This window comes from Equus quagga, chromosome 6 (assembly GCF_021613505.1).
Source record: "Equus quagga isolate Etosha38 chromosome 6, UCLA_HA_Equagga_1.0, whole genome shotgun sequence".
In the NCBI taxonomy this organism is placed as follows: Eukaryota; Metazoa; Chordata; class Mammalia; order Perissodactyla; family Equidae; genus Equus; species Equus quagga.
The window spans coordinates 61,329,451-61,351,592 of NC_060272.1; the positions used below are offsets into that span (position 1 = coordinate 61,329,451).

At 37.0% G+C, this 22,142-nt stretch overlaps 1 long non-coding RNA gene across 1 annotated transcript in view; it reads left to right on the forward strand.

Annotated features, from left to right (window-relative positions):
• The window catches only part of LOC124240632 (uncharacterized), a 41,439-nt gene extending 19,506 nt beyond the window's left edge, over positions 1-21,933 (forward strand). The window contains exons 4-5 of the long non-coding RNA XR_006888964.1: positions 16,415-16,477; positions 19,321-21,933. This is a non-coding gene — a long non-coding RNA (uncharacterized LOC124240632). The remainder of the gene's footprint in view (positions 1-16,414; positions 16,478-19,320) is intronic.
• The last annotated feature ends 209 nt before the right edge of the window (positions 21,934-22,142 follow it).

Below are 22,142 nucleotides of genomic sequence, written 5' to 3' on the forward strand. Positions count from 1 at the left end.
AAGCTACTAGAACTAATAAGTGAGTTTAGCAAGATTGCAGCATATAAGATCAATATACAAGAATCATTTATGTTTCTACATTCTAGCAACAAACAGTTGAAAGTGGAAATGCAAAAAAAAGTAGCATTTACAATGGCATAAAAAATATGAAACACTTAAGAATAAATCTGATAAAAGATCTGTACACTGAAAACTGCAAATATTGCTGAGAAGAATTAAAGACAACTTAAATAACTGGAGAGATTTACCTGGCTCCTGGGTTCATATTGTTAAGATGTCACTTCTCCCCAAATTGATCCATAGGTTCAACACAATCCAAATCAAAATCCCAGTAGGCTTTTTTTTCAAAAAAGAAATTGATAAGCTGATTCTAAAATTTATATAGAAATGCAAAAGCTCTAGAATAGCCAAAACAATTAACTTCAACAAAAAGAGCAAAGTTGGAGGGCTGACACTACCTGATTTCAGGCCATTATAAATCTACAGTATTTAAAACAGTGGTATTAGCATAAAAATAGACAAATAGGTCAATGCAACAGAATACAGAGTCCAGAAATAGATCCATATATATAAGTTTTTTGACAAAGTGCAAAGGTAAAAATAAAATTGTTTTTTCCAATACATGGTGCTGGAAGAACTGGATATCCATGTGCAAAAGTATGAATTTCGATTCACATCTTACACTGTGTACAAAAATTAACTAAAAATTGATCATATACCTAAATGTAAAATCTAAAATTACTATAAAACTTCTAGAAGAGAACATAAAATTTTTGACACCGAGTTAGACAAAGATTTCTCAGATGTAACCCCAAAAGCACAATCCATAAATGAACAAATTGATAAATTGGACTTAATCAAAATTTTTAAAACTTCTTTTCTTCAAAATACATTGCTAAACAAAAGAAAAACAAGCCACAGGCTGGGAGAAATACTTGCAAAGCATGTAATAAAAGATTTGTATCAAGAATACAGTAACGAACTCTCAAAACTCAACAATGAGAAAACGAAAATCTCAATTAAAAAATGAGCAAGAGACTTGAAAAGTCACTTCACCAAGAAGATACCAGATAGCAAATAAGCACATGGAAAGATGATCAACTTTATTAACCTCATTAATCTTTAGGGAAATGCAAAGTAAAACCATGATGGAACAATTAGATATCCATACACAAAAAAAGTGTATACACATCGATTAGAACAGCTAAAATGAAAAGTGTTGTTGAGGATGTGGAGGAATCACAACTCTGATACACCCCTAGTAGGAATGTAAAATGATACCACCACTTTGGAAAACAGTTTGGCAGTTTCTTAAAAAGTTAAACATATACCAACATATGATCTAGCCATTCCATTCTAGGTATTTCTCCCCAAAAAGGAAGCATATGTTCCTACAAAGATCTGTATATGAATCCTCATAGTAGCTTTATTTTTAACAATCTAAAATTGGAAACAAGTCAAGTGTCCATCAACAGGTGAATGGATAAATAATACATTCATACAATGGAATACTACTCAGCAATAAAAGGGAATGAATTATTATTACAACAACATGGATGAATCTCAAAATAATATTCTAAGTGAAGAAAGACAAAAAGTTGAGAATATATCATATGATTCTGCAGATATAAAATTCTAGAAAGTACAAACTAATCTCTAGGGACACAAGGCAGACCAGTGGTTGCCTGGGGAGAGAGGGATTATAAAGAGGCAGGAGAAATTCTTAGGGATGATGGATATGTTCACTGTCTTATTCTGGTGATGGTTTCACCAGTATATACATGTTAAAACTTATATCGCTTGTACACTTTAAATACACAGGTTACAAGTTATCAATTGTATATCTTAAATATGTACAGTTTATTGAATATCAGTTATACCTTAATAAGGCTTTATTAAGTTTAACAAAGCTTAACAAATTCATTTTAAAAATGTATCTAGAAAAAAGTAAAGGAAAATAATTTCAATTGAAATATAAAAGGGAATTAACATTTATTAGAAACATACTAAGGGGTAAGAACTGGGTAGGTGCTTTAAATAAGAATTATAGCATATGCAAATACATCATTTTCTCTGTGCCAGGCACTGTTATCTACACTTTGCATTTATCAAGGTGTTTAATCCTCACAACTCCTTGAGGTAGGGACTACTAATTATCCTCATGTTACAGATGAGGAAATGGAGGCAAAAAGTCACACAACTTCTGAGTGGGGGGAGCTGAAATTTGAACCTGGGAAGTCTGGTGTTTTAATAGCTCTTTATGACATCCATTAAGCTACACAATTTTATTTCCAGTTTACAAAATGGGAAAAGTGTGCCTCACAAAGCAGTAACCTTTTGAAGATGACAGAATTTGTAAGTAATGTCAAAATTTAAACTCAAATTTATTTTACTCCCAAATATACACTCTTCCACACTAGACTGTCCCTATTTAGATTTCTGGTTAAATACCAAGACTGACAGATGCTATAATAACTACTGATAACTAAGCTCAGACTGTGTTACTCACTTCTCCCACACCACTTTTACCACCCAGTATGTTGTCTGGCATGTTTGTTGAGTATAGATTATACATAGCACCAATACGCAATTAAGAGATCAAAACTTATTTGTTGCTTTTTTTGACACGATTCCATTTTTAACATTCATAGTGTCTGCTGAAACTAAGAAATTGAGTGTGTGACCTTGGAGGATCTTTTCAGGCTAATATTAAAGCCAATAATTTATCTGTGCGCTTCTGTAAGTAGAATTAAACAGAAGTGATCCTATAGCCCTAAAACTGAACTTGAGGAAATCTTTTACTTTTCCGTGACATCTTCCTTTCCTCTGTGTGTGTGTGCGCGCGCTTTAAATTATGGTTACTAGTCTGGAAGATATGGTTTGATATGTGGTCAAAGTGGCCCCCGGATTTTCTTGGTTGAAGTAAAGAGAGTAAGCAACAACACAGGAACATTTCTAAATTGCTAAAAAAATTTATCCCATTATTGGATAGAGTTCAATAGACATAAAACTTTTACAATAAAATTGCTTTTAGGTGACTTTTGGAGGCACAATAGGGTATTAGTTAAGAAAACTGGCACTGGAATCAGACAGATCTGAAATCCTAGCTCTGCCCACTTGCCAGCTATGTTCCCTTAATGATATAACTTAGGCCTCAATTTTGCCCATCTGTGAAATGGGTTAGTAATACTTACCTCACAGAGTTGTGAATATTAAATGAGATAATAAATATCAGAGCACTTAACACAGTGTCCAGCATACAGTAAGTACTCAATAAATGTTCCATTGCCAGCTACTATGAAGATACTGCTACATACATGTAGGAATCCAAAGCCATATTAGATTATAATGATGAAATGCTAAAAGTATTTAATGATATAATCTCTTGTTTACAGAAAATGTATCACACAGATTCCAAAAACTCTTAGCTCAGGGAGTATCAAACTTGATCCATTCCTATTTAAAGAAACAAGTAAGATAGCACATTCTAATACTGAACCTTCTTTAAAGGTGGTTTTCTATTTCCATAGTCCCATAGCCAGGATTTGCTTTGGGGATGGAAATTCATGTTGACCCTGACAGTTTTACATTAAAACAAACTCCATATTTAAGAGCAAAAAGTTTGGATGATGTGTTAATGTATCTTTTATATTCTATATTTTTTGTAGCCATAGCCTTTATACAAAAGTACTGCAGTCTAAAAAAAGTTGTAGGTATTTATTTTGTGTTTTATCTTAAGACATAATTTTTGAGGACCTTCAATTAAAAATTCAGAACATTGAGTGAGATAATCCAGAAAAACTGAGTCTTTCAATTTTATTCATTCAGTTTGTTATTCTCACTCATTAAGGGGTCAGCCAAAATGAAGAGACAATGTTTAATAAAGGACAGCTTTGTCTGACCTGAAGGAAAGAGTTCCAAAGCTAGAGCACCTCCTTAGAAACTGTTTTGAAATTGATACCTCATCTTACAATCAAAGTTCATACATAGCCCTCGATCTTCATTGCATTCCCTCATTAGTCCATAGGGTTTCAGTCAATTTCTATATGATGATGACTTTCACATGTACATCAACAGCCCAATAGCTTATCAAGAAAGCTTGAGTCTTCTATTTTCTAGTGACATCCCACTTAGATCTGGCATTAAGTTCATTTTTTTCCTTCTAGCTATTTCTTCCAAATTTCTTGGCTATTGTTACTAACAACACAAATTTTTGGATCTTCCAATTTACAGTCTTAGGTTCATTTCCTTATTTTCTTTCCCTCCCATATGAAAACAGTGGCTAAACTTGTTACTTCTTATAGTTGTTACTTTATAATGTACTTCGGGTATGCCCCTTTTCATTTTTAAAACTGCCAGTTTAATTCAAGCTCTTAAATGTCAAGGTGTTTTGTAGCCTCTTGTATTATATCGCATTACATTGCATTGCATTGCAGCCTCTTGGTTTTCTCTCTAGTCCCCATCCTCTTTTACCCCTTCCCCACTAGCCAATACAAAATATAAAATATTTTTCATCAAACACCCTGTAAAAAAGTGAATAAGGTGGGTGAATAAGGAAAACCTGATTGACTAGGAAAAGGGAATTTAAATGGAATCTCCTTTCTTTTCAATGATTCTATCTGGAAGGAAAGGAGAAGAGCAGAACCTTCAGGAATTGGCTCATAACTTAGATACTGAATGGGAAATTGTTGTCAGGAAGAGACTGATAATACATGGCAATAACCATTGGAAAGCTAAAAGGAGACATAAAATTCAACTTTTGCTAGCCACTCTTTCCCTTTTTGCTCTCCACCTCATATGTGCAGTATTTATTTTGTTTGTCTTATTCTGGTCATAAAGTTATCTAGGAGGCTAGGAGCGCTGACCACCATCAGAGATGGGAAAGCAGTCTGTTCTGATTGTAGTGACGAAAGGAGTTCAATTCACACCAAGGGTCTTTCTCGCATTTAGAAACATCCTATTATTTAAGGCCTTTCGCTCATATAAGCTCATCACTAGTTCTTTACCTTTCTATTTCATTTCTCTCTACTCTCATGTTTGTGTTCTCTGTTCCTATCAAAGTATCATGTCTGGGAGATGACCTGCCTGTTCCTGCTCTGCAGTAGTTTTGTATATTGCTGTATCTCCAGTGCCTCAAATAGTGCCTAGCACATAGCACAGAGTAAGTACTCAACAAGTGTTTGATGAATGAATGAATGATTACCCTTTCTCTCTGGCAATCCAAATCCATTGCTGCTTACAAAAAAAAAAATCTAGCAGCTGGCCCAGTGGCAATTAAGTTCACATGCTCTGTTTCGGCGGCCCAGGGTTCACTGGTTTGGGTCCTGGGCGTGGTCCTCTGCACGGCTTATCAAGCCATGCTGTGGCAGGCGTCCCACATATAAAAACATAGAGGAAGATGGGCACAGATGTTAGCTGAGGGCCAATCTTCCTCAGCAAAAAGAGGAAGATTGGAGGCAGATGTTCGCTCAGGGCTAATCTTCCTCAAACAAACAAAAAATTGACATAAAGTTTGCCTACTCCAGTAAACTTCTATCCATTATCAATCTAGTTTTAAATCACTTCATTTTCCACGTCCCCTTCGCAATTATTTATAGTTTTCACTCAATTAATGTACTCTTATTATGTTACTTTTTATATACTCCCACATCTTTTCTATATATGTTATATTTTCAACTAAAAGAGTATGCCTCAAATGTTATATATTGTATGTGCTGCTCAACAGTGCCTCCTGTGCTACAGAAAGGTAGACACTCAATAGGTGGGTGGTTACTGCCTTTTAAGGTCTATTCTCTGGATCAATGTGATCTGCCTTGAAAGGGAGTTTAGATCCATAGGTTCTGTTTTTTGCTACTTCACTCATACATTGTGTGACTTTGAGTAAAATTGTTCCTTCAGTGTTCAGTTTAAGAACAAATTTTTTAAAAAGGAACAGTTTCCTAAAGAAAGACATTTTAAAGCTACAGGAGCATCTATAGGTTGGTAACATTTCTCCAGAAATATGTGATGTAATATAAAAGTTCTGGACTGGTCACTTTGAATCTTTTCTTGGAATTTCTGTAGAAATTTCCATGTAGCAGAGAAACTGAAATAGTGTTATGTAGAAAATATTATTAACTAAGAAAAGACCCCTAATTTCATCATAGAGAATAAGTAGAGGTAATATTCTGGATTTTTGCAATACTTAAGCTATTTCTTAGTTGTCTCATGAAGGAATTAATGTAGTGGAACATATTCAAGGAATGACTTGAATTCAAGGTGTCAGAATTAAGACTGTACAAAGGTGTAACAGTGTTTTCTATACTGGATTTTCAAATAGCTAAATTAAGAGCCACTCACTCTCTGGCTTCTTTCTTCATCTGTACTGTCTTCTAGCAACAATAAATTTGAGCAACCTGTACATTAAAGCAATTTCTAACCATGCCAAATCAACTTCAGTTTCTAGTCATTGCCAGTTCCTCCTCCATGAAAGTGTACAACATTTAGGTTATTCCACATATTTGCCCCATATTCCAAAGTGTTAGGTTGCCAAAGAAAACTGATCAGGTAATACTACTATTTGTCTTCATGTAGTCATTCTAAGTACACATAAAATCAGACATTAACACAAAAATATGAAGGGAAGAAAAACATCAAGCCATAGAATTGAGTTTTAGTTTTACTGACATTTATATATCACACTTCCTGTTTATGATTTCAGAAGTGCAACCATGCAGTGCTTCTATTAAAAACTGAGTAATTGACAACAGTTTGAGGATTACAGTGACAACTTACTCAAAGGAAAAAATACTAAACTTCTGCCTTCGTTTGTGGAACTGCTATCTTTCTTGTGTAAAAAGTTGATTATTTTTCAACCATCATTTACTAATAGTGTAGTTAAAAGGGAGCTTAATAGCCTTGTGCCCCTAAAACAAGCAACCAGACATGAATCTTAGTTCTGAATTTGACTAGTTTATGGAATAAAAAAACCAAGCCAAACCTCCTCTAATACATATATGTAAAGGCAGTGCTTGCAAAAATTTGCTTTTTTCCCTCATTTTGTGATTTCAGTTGTCTATTGTTATGCATTAATTAACAATTTCACCTGAAGGAGGGAAAGGGTAGATGTGAATACAGTTTTTAAATAAAAGCCCCTTTCTCTATTAACTTGTTCTAATTGAAGACTTCAGAGTGTGTGTGTGTGTGTGTGTGTGTGTGTGTGCAGAGAGAGCGAGCGCCCAAGTGAGCAATGACTGCTAGCTAGACATGAAAATCCATGTCCTCACTTCTTGGCCAAACAGATAACCTTTTTCCCTGCCTCCCTTGCAGTTAGCTGTGGGCATATGACTAAGTCACAGCTAATGGAATAAGTATGCACTACTTTGAGTCCCCTCCCCTAGAAAACTCTCCTTCCAGCAGACTGAAGTACAGAAGACCCCCAGGGAGACTTTGGAAGTTTGGTACTGAAAGCCTAGGTACTGAAAGACCTTGGAAACTTAAATATTATTGAACTACTTGTTCATTTTAGCAAGAAACAAATTGGAGCCATTATACATTTGGGGGTTAATCTGTTATGGCAATTAGCCTATCCTAATTAATTCAATATACAAAACTTATATTTGCAGTGTCCCTATGATGCACAACTCCAGAGAGCACCATTTACATTGTATGCATGTAAATGGAATTTCCTGAAGCAGTTAAGAGGCTACAGGTACATATACGTATGGGTATATATAAATGTTCCGCCCAGAGTTGTGCAGTGATGTAGCTCTGCCATACTAAACTCCAACCTCTCTCTTGGGTTTTACTGCGTATGAGCATCATTTGTGTAAAGGCACTTCCCTTTTGTATCTGTGGTAACAGGTTAAGGTGGAATGGATCATCCAGCAAGAATCTTAAGGGGAAAACGTATACTTAGGGTCCAAATCAGATCTCTTTTTTGGATTCCTTCAACTGTGTTAGCTACATACTCTTCTTCTAACCTATTACCCTCTGGCATTAGGAGATTGTTAGGAGCCCCCACCCCTCACACACACTTACTGCTATGAGTAATAAAAACTTTTCTGGGCTTCACTTAGCTCATCTATAAAGTGAGAGTTGGATTATATGATCTCAAAGATCCCATGACTAAAATTCTACCATCTATGACTATAATGTCCATAGGTATTGGTAGAAATAAGTGTTACTGTTGAGTGTTCCTTTGGATTCCAAATTGATACTACAGAGGTGCTTAATAGTAACTTGAAGTTTTAAAAAAGATATTTAGCTTGCACCAATTCACAAAGACGCCCAACAGAGGTTCTTCTCTTCTCCCAAACAAAAACTATTAAGTTGAAAAGATTTTTAACTCACTCAGGACATTTTTTTGAGCAATTTTAAAGTGGTGTGTCACCTCTGATTTCTTTACACAGGAGGTGGAGAAGCATCCAAGCTAAGGCAGAAGGTGATATCTATTGAAATAATATACTGTATTACAAAAAAGTAAAAAACTAAATAGATTGTTGTTCACTGAATTTAGCATTTAAAACCTTAAATTTTACTTCTCCTAATTGTATACTTATGCTCTAAAAATTCAGTGCAGTAACAATTAATACTAAAGCAAGTTCAGCATCATGACAAAATCTCCAAAGTCATAGTTATTTTTGTCATAGTTAACTAAGTCATCTATCCATGTAGGACTTAGTGCTACATCACATTTTTGGTTTAGCTGACAGAAATGAATCTTTGCCTATTTGTCTGCTAGTGGGATTTTAATTTCATAGATTTCAACTTGGGTTAAAGCTACAATATATATCATCCAGACATGGAATTGGCTTTAACTCAAATTCTTTTGCTGCAGGAGAGCTGCAGAAATATGGACCTCACTCAGGGATGATACTGTTTTAGAAAGGAGAAAGGACAGGCTCTATAACATTGTTCCAAGTGGAATTTTTATATTAAGAGCAGGCCATGTATAGGCTGGAGTAGATACGAAGAAGAATTGCAGTAACTTTTTTTTTTTCCACAAAGGGAACAAGAAAGAAGAGAGCCTGCAATAGTATTTTGAGTACTAGTAGACACGTGTTGAATTCTAAAATAGCTTTACATAATTGCAGAAATTGGGAAACAATCTTTAAAATGAAGAGCTGGATAAATAAGTTTTGGTATATCCTTATATTGGAATGTTATGCAGATATTAAAAACATGTTTTCAATAATATTCAATAACATGAGAAAATTATCATTATAAACTATAAATCCTTTATTCCTATCAAACAGGAATCAATCTTATTCTTCCCAACTTCTGTACTCTTCCTCATGCCATTTCCTCCCCACCCCAAATATAAATAGGAGCATAATGGAAGAAATGTTTTAAGGAGAGATGCATGGACAGTGAATTTTAAAGCCTGAAGGAATTTCTGAGATCACGTAGTCAAAATTCATCATTTTGCAAAGGAAACTGACACTGGAAAATTAAATGTCTCACCTAAGGTCTCAATCCCAACATTGCCACTTGCTAAAACCCAGGTTTCCTTTCCAGTCCCCAAATTCGGCACATTTTATTCTCTATTACAACATGCTATGTCTGAGTTTGGGTCAGACCAGATTATAGAGTATTGAAGGTTAGGCCAACAAATATGAACTTTATCCTAGTCTATCCTTTTTTTTGGAGAGGACGAGTACAGGACGCAAGGGAATGATAATAATCAGAGTCATAAAATATCTGTAGAGATCATCTGTTTATATTTCCTAATAATTCTAAATCTTTAAATTTTTTCTCACACATTACAACTTTAAAAATTCTTGGAGGAGAACCTAAATCATTTCTGTGTCTCACATAAGTGACTAGATTACCACTTATATAACTATTTTATTTATGTATTCATTTGCTTTGGTCTATCCCTTCCAATAGAATGTATCTTCGGGGGGGGGGGGGGGGGGAGGCCTGTATCTTTTTTTGTTGACTCCAGCACCTAGCAAGTGTTTGACACTTAAAAGATGTTCAATAAGTATTTAGTGAGTGAATTAATAAATGATAGCTACTAAAAAGCAGTAGTCCTTTATTTACTTTGACTAGACTTCTCCTGGATGTTTTCCCAAATTTTGTGATTCCATTAGCATTCAAAATTAATTTTAGGATTGGGTGAACCTGCTCTGTTATTCATATGCTTTGTATTTCAGTCCAGCACAATTAAACTGTTTTGTAATATTAATTTAGGCACTCTTAAAACTTGTGCAAATTCACAAAGTTTGGGAATGACCTTGGCCTGTAATTTTATTTAGATTTTTATCCACGGATGAATGTGTGCACTTATACCAAGAATTAGTGGTTTCTATGTGAGAATAAACTGATGATGAGTCAGGAGGCAACACTATTGGATGAACATATTTAGAAATAGGATAAAAGAGAAGTAATGCCTTGAAAAATAGAAAGATTCGGCTGAAATGAGTATACATGTAAACTTACATCCTCAAATTAAGTGTAAATTGCAAACCTGACAAAAAGAAGTAAATAATATTTTGAAGAGTGGATTTTTCCTTAAAGGCAGGATATTAAAACAAAACAAAACAAAACAAAAACACTGAGCTTAAATTTAAATAATAATCTCAGTTTTAAAAGGTAGTCCACATAAATTTTTCTCCTTAGATTTCTTTCAATATAAAAGTATGTAGGAATTAAAATAGATATTTATTTTTTTACAGCAAAATTTTTACCAGATGAAGAAGTTTAAAAATGTTGGCCTATTAGCCCATTTCTAGGAATTTATCCTAATTTAGGAAATAATCTGAAATGCTGAAACAGAGTTATGCATAAAAAAGTTCATAGCAACATTATTCATAGGAAAGTAAGGAAAACAGCTTAAGTGACCACTTAAGGAAATAGTACTCCATACAAGGAACATTATGCAGCCATTGAAAATGTTTTTGAAGAGTTTTAAATAACTTGAGGAAACATTTCTGATAAATTGTTATGAAAAAAGGCAGTGTACTCAAGCAAACAGTTTGAACTTCATAAGCTTAAAAAACTGCATGGAAATATGTCTACAGCCAACAGTCAGTTGCCTCTAAATAAAGGAATTAGTGGTTAGTTTTTCCTGCTGTCCTTTTAAGAAATCTCTTCTTTATTTTATTTAAACATGTTTTCAAAATCTTCTTCACTTACATGTACTACTTTTATAGTCAGAAAAAGAAATCCATTACTTGTGACAGACATGTGTTTATGTCCCAATGATATGTGTTCAGTATCATCACATGAATATAAATATTGTTAACCAAAAGAAAAGTTTGGTATTATTTAAATCCAAATAATGGAGTTTCCAAAACAAACACTGATACATATCCTATAACTTGTAAAATTATGGTTTAGTATAATTTACTAATTATTTTGACCTAGCAAGCTCTCAGTATGTTCATTTATGATGGAGATGGTTGGAGAAGGGATACCTCAATTAATTTATCAAGTTCCTTGAATCTGTCAGTTAGCAACTCTCCCAACAAGAGTTTAATGATACAGTATGATGTCAAAAAGCTGTCCATAAAATTGTGCTGAGTGATTCACTTTTGCAAACTATTATTTTGTACTTCAAAAAGAACGAACAGTCTCTTAAGTGCTAATTTTTTACAAATACAAAGGAGAGAAAAATTTGTTCTTACCTTGTTTGTTTTGGCCAGCTGTGAGCTTCATGTAAGATTCTGTGATCTGACATCATCTCTTAAAATGTTTCTTGTGGAAATAACTGGCAACAATATTTACCTGGTAGGGTTGTTAGAAGTTTTAGTGATGACATATGTAAAGTGCCTGGCATAGTACATTGCACATAGGCATTCAGTAAAGGGTGGCTATTCTGAGAATATATAATATTACTATGACTTCTTATTTGTTATATTGCTATATATGGGATGAACCGGAAAAAATATGAAGTACAATCTATTTAAAAACATTATTCTAGACTTCCAGATAAAGATGAGTGAAGGCAGACCACAAAATCTTCCTCCCCAAATACCTCACAAAACGGGAAAACTTAACAGTAAAAACTCCTTTAAAAACATTACTAGAAGCAGCCAGAAAAAGAAAATGTCCACAACCTAAGCCAGCAAAGGCCAAAATAATACTGTTATTTCAAAATAAATAAATTTGGAACAGCAAGAAATGAAACAGACATGGCTAGAAATCAAATTCTCACCAAAAAGAAAGACTGGCAATCCCAGCACATTCCCCTAGTCAATTCCTTCTTCTTTTCACCAAGATGATTATGCCTCATCTCTTCTCTCCTGAATCTTCCACATCTCCCTGTGCCTCACCTCAGTCTTGTTTTATGGATAAATAGGAACTGTCACAAGAGAAACTTATCCTTCCCACACCCTGTCTACCGACCTGCCTTCATCTGTACCCATATATACTCTCTCTTCCTTTATAAAGGATCAGCTGTCCCTGCTCTGAGCTAAGGCAAGCCCCTCTACTTGTGCCTCGGATCCCATCTTTTCTTGTAGAGTCAAGGATTGCGTTCTTGTGAGTATCCCCTTCATTACCTGGATCCTCAATTTCTCCCTCTTTACTAGATTATTCTAACAAGAACACTTACTGTAGTATTTCCCATACTAAAAATACCATCACGCTAGATCTCCTATCCCCCTCTACTTAAAGGGTGAGTAGGAGCCCATTTTTCTGCTCTCCTTTATAACAAAACTTTTCAAAGATTGTCTATACTTGCAGTTTCCACTTCCTCACCTTACATTATCTCTTCAATCCATTCCAATTAGTATCCTCTCTACAGCTCCATGTAAACGGCTCTTGTTGAGATCACTGACTACCTTCTTGCCAGATACTTTTCCTCTTCCCAAATGTTTGGGACACCCAGGCATATTCCTCACCCTTTTTTTCTTCTCCATCAACATTCATTTCCCCCTAGGTCATCTCATCCAGTCTTTTTGGTTTAAAATGTTGCCTGTAATCTTAGGACTCCTAAAATTTGTATTCTATCCCAGATACCTCTGTTGAGCTCCAAACTCATATCCAACTGCCTGCCCAGGAACTACACTTAGATGTCTAATAAGGACCTCAACTATAACACATTCAAAACAAATCTCTTGATTTTCTTCTCCCCCTCAATTTACTTCTCCCCAAGTCTTCCCCCATTCAATAAGTGACATTATTTGCTCAAGGCAAAAACCTAGAAATCATCCCTAATTCCTCTGTGTGCCATTCTTAAGCTGTTATCTCTTAGCAATAAACCCTTCCATACTCTGTGATGCTGGAACTGGGATTCTGCCAACTACACTTCTTCTTTGTCAGCTGGATCCCTGCTATGATCTGTCGATAAGAGGCCCTAGAGAAAGACTAAAAGTCAGGAAGAGGGGACAAAGAACTTGCTTCTTGGTTTTCTTCACTTGTCAGGGTTGCCCCAGTCACGGACCTTCACCCTGACAGTGGCACTTAGCTCAAAATTTCAACTATTTACCACTCTCCTAGAATCAGCCCCAAGGTACCCTCTCAGAGGTACCAGCAGCAAATTGGCAGCACCCCCTGCCCTGAGGTCATGGGTCCAGCTCTGCCAAATGTTCCCTCTGAGCTTCTGGGTTCTGATAACTTCAGGTGTTCCCCGTGTTTATCTGGTACTAGGGGTAGTAGCTGCTTCCTGAAGTTACCCTGTTATGTCAGTGCTCCCTTTTTTGCATTTTCAGTTTTACAACACCTATTTAACCAATTCTTTATACTCAGTTATTGCTGTTGAAATACTTAGCAGCAGCCAAGTAACTCCTCTAAAGCATATACCATCCCCTTGCTCCTCATCACATTTAAAACAAAATTCAGACTCCTTACCAGGGCATACAACCTCTTTTGTGACCTGGCCTATCCACTTCTCTAGTCTCATCTCTCACCACTTGCTGGTTACTCATGTGGCTCTAATCATTCTCTCTTGAACACACCACTTTCCCACAGCAGAGCCTTTGTACTTGCTTTCCTCTATGTCTGGATTGCCCAGGTCTCTACCTAGCTCACTGCCTCACTTCATTCAGATCTCTTCTCAAATGTTATCTTAGAGAGGCCTGCTCTCGCCACTCTCTCTAAAATGCATGATTCCTTCCCCCACCTATCCATTTCCTTACCTGGATTTCTTATTATCACTACCTGACATTCTAAATTTATTTCTCCCTCCCCCACCCTCAACTAAAAAGTTTCATAGCTTCATAAAGGTAGGGAAACGATCTTATTTACCACTAGGGCTGGCACTTAATAAATTCCAGTTGACAAATGAATTTAGTAAATTGCAGTGAAGGCAGAAGTAGACCAAAGTATTTGCAAATAACATAATATGCAAGTGAGACAAAGACAGTATAGCTTGATTCATCTCCCTGAATACATAATGCAACAAATGAATCAGAAAAAGCACTTAAAGATGTAATAGAAGAGAATTTCCACAAAATAATGAAAGAACTGAATCTGCAGAATAAAATGTTCAAAGAAAAATGGACACAGTATTCAATATTGAGGCATATCCTAGTTAGGCTATTAACCATAAAAAATGAAGGAAAAACTTTTCATACCACTAGGCAGAAAACTAAATAACTTGTAAGAGGGCGGACGTCATGCTGGTCTTAGACTTCCTCTAAGCAATATTCAAAGCCAGAAAACAAAGGAAAAATGTCTACACAGTTTTAAGGCAAAGCCAGTATGACCTCAAACTATTATATCTAAATAAGTGTCATTAAGAATTGACGAAAAAGACAAACATAGCATCCATGAATCCGTGTAGGAAAAAAAACCCCAAAACTACTTAGCAAAGAGCAGATAACTAAGTGATGAAACAAAATTAATAATTAGAATATTGTGAATCAAGGCATGTTGTGACCACTGGATTTTAAAATACAGATCAAGACCAAATGACCAAAGGAATTAGGGTTACAAAACAGAATAAACCTTAAAACACTGACTTTGTAAAAATAATGATATAACCAATAAATATACATTTTTCATAGCAGAGTCTTTGGGCATTTCTAAATTTGAAACACACTGATAAAATAAGTCTCCAAACTTTTAATGTTTTGAACTTTGGATATTCGGAAATAAGATCTCTTGTGGCAGACAATCATTTTTCTAAAAGTTCATCAATTCCTTCAGCTTATCTTACTACTACCAAATTAAAATAATTTTAAATGTAATACTTTCTTATTTAAAAGTAGTATACTTGTTCTAATCTTAAATAAGATTATCTTATGTGTATAAATGCATATATACCTACCATGATGTTCATTTAATATTAATGGTAAAATCTGAGATCTGAGGAGATATAAAAATTTTCCTGTAACTTTATATTGTTTGAATTATTTATAAATGAACATGTATTGTTTTTATGAAACCAATAAAAACACTATCCTTAAAATACTATTATACATGACAATGTGAATATACTTACTACTGCTGAACTGTACATTTTTAAATGATTAAGATGGTAAGTTTCATGTTATGTGTTTTTTACCACAATTAAAAATACAAGAAATATAAAATACAGTTATAAAACTTACAAAATAGATACAGCCGTTACAGCCATTACATTTGACTCTACCAAATTTTCCTCAAATCAACTTTTCCACCAAAGGCTACACCTCAAATTATACCCTTCGCATAATAAATACTCCGTACTTGCCTACACCTTATCTACTTTAATTTTAGAAAGCAGAGATTATTCACTGGCAGACACTGTTACAAGTAGGCAAAATGAAATGGTACTTATAAAAAGTAAGTAATATGTTGTGTTACTTTATTAAATACCCTGATGTTGTAAAAAATGTAAATGTATGTCATTTTTTACATATTTGAGAGGAAATCTTTTAATTTTAATGATTTTTTTCTGACTGTTAAAATAATATGTGCTTGAGGCTGGCCCTGTGGCAGAGTGGTTAAGTTCACGTGCCCCGCTTTGGCGGTCCAGGGTTCACATCCTGGGCGAGGACATGGCACTGCTCATCAGGCCATGTGGAGGCGGTGTCCCACATGCCACAACCAGAAGGACCACAACTAAAATATACAACTGTGTACTGGGAGGATTTGGGGAGAAAAAAGCAGGAAAAAAAAAGATAAAAAAAGAAAAAATAAATAAAATAATATGTGCTCATTTTAGAAAATATGAAAAATAAGGTAAAAATTACCATAATCACATAACACACTTCAGTATATTTTTCCCTACCCTTTTTCTATACATATAAATAAATGTATTTTTAAATAAATGAGGAGAAATAGTTTTATAACCTAAAAATTTAAGTGTACATTAAATTAAATATTAGTATTTCTCTGTGGCATTAAATATTTTTATTAGTTCCATAATATTCCATTAGATTATTGCACCATGGTTTATTTAACCACTCCTTTATTATTGAATATTCAGATTGGTTCCTCTGTATAGATGCTGTGGTGAATATATATCAATCTTTGACTTCATATTTGATTATTTCTTTAGGATTGGTTCCTGGAAGTGGAACTACTGTATCAAAGATTTGGATGTTTTTAAGACCCCAGAAAGGTAATATAATAGATGAGATTATAAATTTCATTGCATTCTTAGCAACACTAGCTATTAACACTTATTTTCAATCTTTGTCAATCTGATGGGGAGATTCTTTCTGTAATTTAATTGGATAAAGTTGCATTTTTGCTGATATACTCATATTAATAACTTTACTACCTCAAGGACTCATAATTCTTTGTCTTCTCCATGATGCTTAACATAGAGCCTTGCCAACATGTTGAAGAATATATCTTTTTTATTGACTTTGGCAATATTTCTTTAAAAATAAGTTATTTTTTGAATACATAGAAAGGTGAAGAAAAATAACATAAAGGATCCAAATTATTTTACTTAATAAAATGTATGACTGTATTTAGTTCTTCATGTAGTAGTAGACACAGCATTACTACTATCAGCTAGCAATATATTTTTTGTCGAATCTCTTTATTGAAATCATATTGAATTTATTGCTTACTGTACTATTTTCACTACAGCACTTTCCAAAATGCTTAGTTTATAAGCTTCAGAAAAACATTCGCTAGATAACTACTTTGAAATAATTTCCTCAACCCTGCCTTCATTCAGAATGCCTAGAAACAGACTGGCCCACTTCCAGTTTTCTTTCATGTTATCCTTACTATGAAGTCATTCTATAGATAGGGTAATAAGTATTCTGGCATAACAGAAAAATAGCATCTGTAAAACTATATGGCACAGTTTGGCTGGGGTTGTTCCTTGAGAACTGCATTACGTAATTTAAAAGTGTTTACTTAAGCTCCTTTGAGCTGCCTCCATGGTAGCTATGAAGTCACAGAGAATTAGGAACAGTTTGGGCCCTGATAACAAAGTCTGTCAGTTTAACGTGAACACTGTGTCAGTTTTTTTAAAATCATTGCTATATAAGAAACTTCAAAAACAAAGATATACTTAATTCATTTTATTTTTTTTAAAAAGCATGCTACTTCAAAAATCATTAAGAAATACAAAAAATAGAGTTCATAAGTGTACATTTGCTCATTATCTAGATGTACTTATTTTAAAATCTGTATTCTATAGTATGAATTCACAGTGTGATTTTGACTCAGTATAACCGTGAACAATTATGCAAAAATTATCAAAACTGTAGAGGTATTAGACAGCCTTTAGGGGAGTATGTTATTAAAATGGCCTAAGCACTATTTCTAAGTCATAGAGGAAGTCTTTCTAAGAGAACATCAAAGATGTATAAATTATAATAATATCAGCTTTAGGAGAATTTAAAAATATACTAGGTTATAAGAAAATATTACTTAATCTTGATTACTCAAAGAAAGGTGGTATTTTCAGTTCCTTAAAAAAATGATTCTTGAGCCCCTTTACCAACCAAATAATGTGTACTAAAAACTATGTGTACTGGTTTTAAAGAAAAATAATGCAATGTGCATTGTAAAAATGGGAGAAGAGTCATTTAGATTCTGTATTGTAATAATAAGTGTATATATCACCTTCAAGGAACATGCAAATTCTTATAAAATCCCTAAAATCTCAACCATCCCTTTAGAATTACTGAGTGTTATGAATAAACAAACCCAAGTAAAGATCCTGACATGTAAAAACATATAGCCCTTTTTTAGAAATATCATTTTAATTATGTACAATTTATTCTAAAATTACTTGTTGGAATAATCTTCATAGCATTTTGCTTTTTAACTTTGAGAAGTAAGGACATGTCATTGATGGCTTTGCCACTGATCTAGTGAGGTCCAAAGTCAGGGACAATTCAAAGAGGAAACAGAAAAAACTTTTAGGGCCTGATCATGGCCCTGGAGGTATAGCCACTGTGGGGGTCCTGCCTAGCTTGGGAGAAGAGAGGTGTCTGTGTACAGGAGGCCTGAGGTGGAGGGGAGGGAAGGGTCATGAGGGAGAAGAAGAGGGGAATCCCGATTATAAGACAAACTGCCTACTCAGATTGGCTCAGGATTCGCTTTGCTGTAACAATGAAACATTTGGGTTTTTATATTGCGTTCTAATATAAAAAAGAGGATATTTATTTGGTTTCTTATGTTTAATATACAGCATATTGTTTATAAATCTATTTATCTGAAGTTAATGTGTGATGGTTTTAAACATTGCAAATTCTCTGACACTCCTCCCATTAAAAGGGAGAGTCTAACTCTCCTCTCTAGAATATGTATGGTGTCAGTGATTTGCCTCTAACATATAGAATGTGAGGGATAAGATGCTACATGACTTCTAAGATTAGGTCATAAAAGGTGATACAGCTTCCCTGGCTCTGGGTCTTAGGACTGTTTGAGCCCAACAAGCCTGTTGTGAGGAAGCTGAGACCACAAGAAGCAGGCAGGTGTAGGTGTCTGGGCTGTTAGCCCCAGTTGAGGTCCCAGCCATCAGTCAGTACCAATGGCTAGACACGCAAGTGAACAAGCCTTCAGATGATGCAAGCCTCCAGCCTACGAGCTGCCCCAGCTGACGCCAAGTGGATTAGAAATGAGCTGTCCCTGCAGAGCCCTACCCAAATTGCATATTCATGAGTAAAGTAACACTGTTGTTGTTTTAAACCACTAAGTGCTGGGGTGGTGTGCTCTGTACTGAGTACAGTCCTAGCTTAGGATGGCTGTAACAAGTAGGAGGAGGAAGCAAAGGAAAACCCTTTTCCTCAAGCTTTCCTTGTTTCCTTAGCCAGACTGGGATTCTAGCAGCTCCTAGTACTAAAGATTAAGTGGGGTTTTGAAGTGCTAGAGGGACAAAAACACCATCTTGGGGACCCAGTCTATCCGGACTCCTTTTCCTTAAAGGCTTAGTGGCTGAGCAGAGAAAAGAGAAAGCTTGATTCCCTCCATTTCTCTTCTCTTTTCCCATAGGTATCCCTGGTTTCAAAAAAGAGGGGAAAGCAAGATTTAATCCTCTCCTGCCCTCATCTCCCTTCTGAATTTGAATTTTTGGAAAGGTGCTTTCTTTGCCACTGAAGGAGTACACAGCCTCTTCAATCTTATAAAGGGACCAAACCAGCAACATGCTTTCATTCCTTATAAAGGAAGCAGGATTTACTAATCTCAGTTATATACGCTAGGGACACCACTCTGTCTTGACTCACTCACTACTGTCCTTCAAAGCTTCCTCTTGCTCCTCCTCTTCCCCTAAAGATGGGCGTTTCCCAGGGTTCTGGTTCTCAGACCTCTGCTCACTTGATACACTTTGTGGTCCATCTGATCCACTCTGCACCTACATTTTAAGGACTCTCAAGAGCCAGACCTTACTTCCAACCCTCCTGGGATAGTTCCCTGATACCTCAAATTCTAGAGGGACAAAACGGAGTTCCTCCTCCTGGACCTGAGGCCCACTCCTCCTACCAGTTCACACCCTAGACCAGAAATCTGGCAATCCCTTGCTCTTGCCCCTGCCCTACACCGCCAGTCAATTTCCCATTCCACTCACTCGTTTTAAATTACTTTTCTTGAATCCCTCTTCCCTCTATCACCACTGCCACTAGGTACACAGCAGTGGTCCTCATCCATCCTTATTTAGATCACAGACTGTCTTATATTCCGTCTTCCAGTCTCCTGGACCCAACCAGTGTCATCTTTTCAAAGACATGTAACCTTTCTACACTTGAGCTTGCTTTTCCATTTAAAAAAACCTTTTCGTGATTCTCCATTTCCTATAGGTTTTAATCCTGAGGCCCAATAGTCATTTACTCACAAAGCAGAGTAAACCCCGAGAAACTGTCTGCAAAATTTTAGTATAGATCTAGAGGTGCATTTTTCTGAAGAGAGACCACATTGCTTTCCATAGATTCTCAAAAGGGTATGTGTCCCCAAAAAGGCTAAAACTTGTAGGTCTCATGCTAAAGTCCAAACTCTTCAGCATGGAAATATAAAGCCCTGGATAACCTGGCCATCCATCCAGCTTCCTTTCTCAACCCCCTCTTCACTCCCCTCCCCACCCATCCTTTGCTGGCTGTAGTTCTTCACCACAGGCCTTTGCACATGCTGCCATGCTTGCTCAGCTTGAGATGCCCCTTCCTCTCTGCTTAGTTGGCCTGGCTTTAGCCATCAAGGAAACTACCTTCTTTGTTTCAAGAAACACCTGAGGTCGTGCTACCTACAGAAGGCTGTGCAGGCTAGGCAAGGTGTTAACTCTTGCCTCCCTGAAGCCAGCCTAGCAATTGCTTTCTCTTAGCTTCTACCTGCCGGATTTACAAACTTGGGGGTGGGAGGGGCCGATGGGGAGAGAAGAGAAAACCACAAAGTAATGCCAGTAAAACAAACACTGACTGAAAATTGTTTGTGCAGCACTTACACACTGTAGAAGAACCTCGGGCTGAATATACAGTACATTTTTGTAGTGTTTTCTTGGGAGGGAGAAACTGGGCGGTGAACACGTCATTTATAGTTGCCAGCAGATTTTTTGATGAGAAATACCACACACCTTCCTGTTACAGAATATTGTATAGAAATTTCCAATACCGTCTGGTTTTCCTTTATTTTATGCCTAGCCACCACATAGTTTAATGTATTTTTACAAATACTGTAATAACGCAGTTCTGATATTCTGCGATTTACTAGGAGGACTGCTGGGTCATTTATCTGAATTATTGCTCCTGGTTCACGCCACCACCACTCAAAAAAAAGGCAGTCTACCATCATGATGTGTCTCTAAAATTCTCCATCTACCCTGGAAGATGACCAACTTTTTGAGATAAACCGTGTTCTGACTAGTCTTTTGGTGAGACCTCCTATGCCTTACGGCACAGGCTCTAAAAGTCAAAAGTCTCCTCTTTCAGAAAAGTTGTCTTTTGTTGCCTCGTAAGGGAGCTCTTCCAATTTCTTGGGCGGACGGATCTGAGCAAAGTGTATTTCCCTGCTAGTAAAGCACCAACTTATAAATAGCGCTCACCGCGCTGAGTCACCAAAACCCGGAGTCTCCCCAAATAGCTTATAACGACTGCTGGAAGCGCGTCCCCCGGAGCGGTGACGGACTCCAGCCACACACCTGCGGGGTTGGAGTGTAGGCTCGCGCCGCTGAGCGGGTCCCCAACCAGCCGGCGCCCCGGGAATGCGGGCAGGGCCTCCGATTGCCAGCCAAGAATCAGAGCGTCGGACCTCGCGCGCGCGGACGGCGCTCTCGGAATGCGGCCCGACTCGGCAGCGACTAGTCCGGGACCGCCCCGCCCCCTCCGGAGCTGGGAGCCGCGGGGGGCCGGCACCAGCCTCCGCCCTGCGCCGCCCGCTCACACAATGGGGCGCGGCGGGAGGGGGTGATCGCGGCTGCCTCTCCGGTCCCAGGCCCGGGACTCCGGGCAGCTGGGGATGCAGCCAGGGTCTAGGGCCGTAAGGAAAACCCCCGTCTATCCTCCACTCACTCCCACACTTCGAAATGGCTGCAGCCACCGGTACTGGGGGCTGGGGGAGGGAGCGGAAGCGCCACCCCCTGCAGTCAGGGGATGGTGACGTCACCCCGACTGTCAGCCTGTAGCGGGGGCGTCTGCCCGTCACGTGACCTCAGCCCCCTCCTCCTCGCTGAATTCCGCGCGCGCGCTCCCTCCCCCAACCCCGACTCCCACCTCTCCCCCGCCTCCTCTCCCCAACTTTCGCCCTACCCGCTCCAGCAGGGCTGTCAACAGCGCCAGCTCCGCCCCCTCCCCCGCGCCCTGTGTAACCGCCACGGCGGCGCAGCGGGCGCT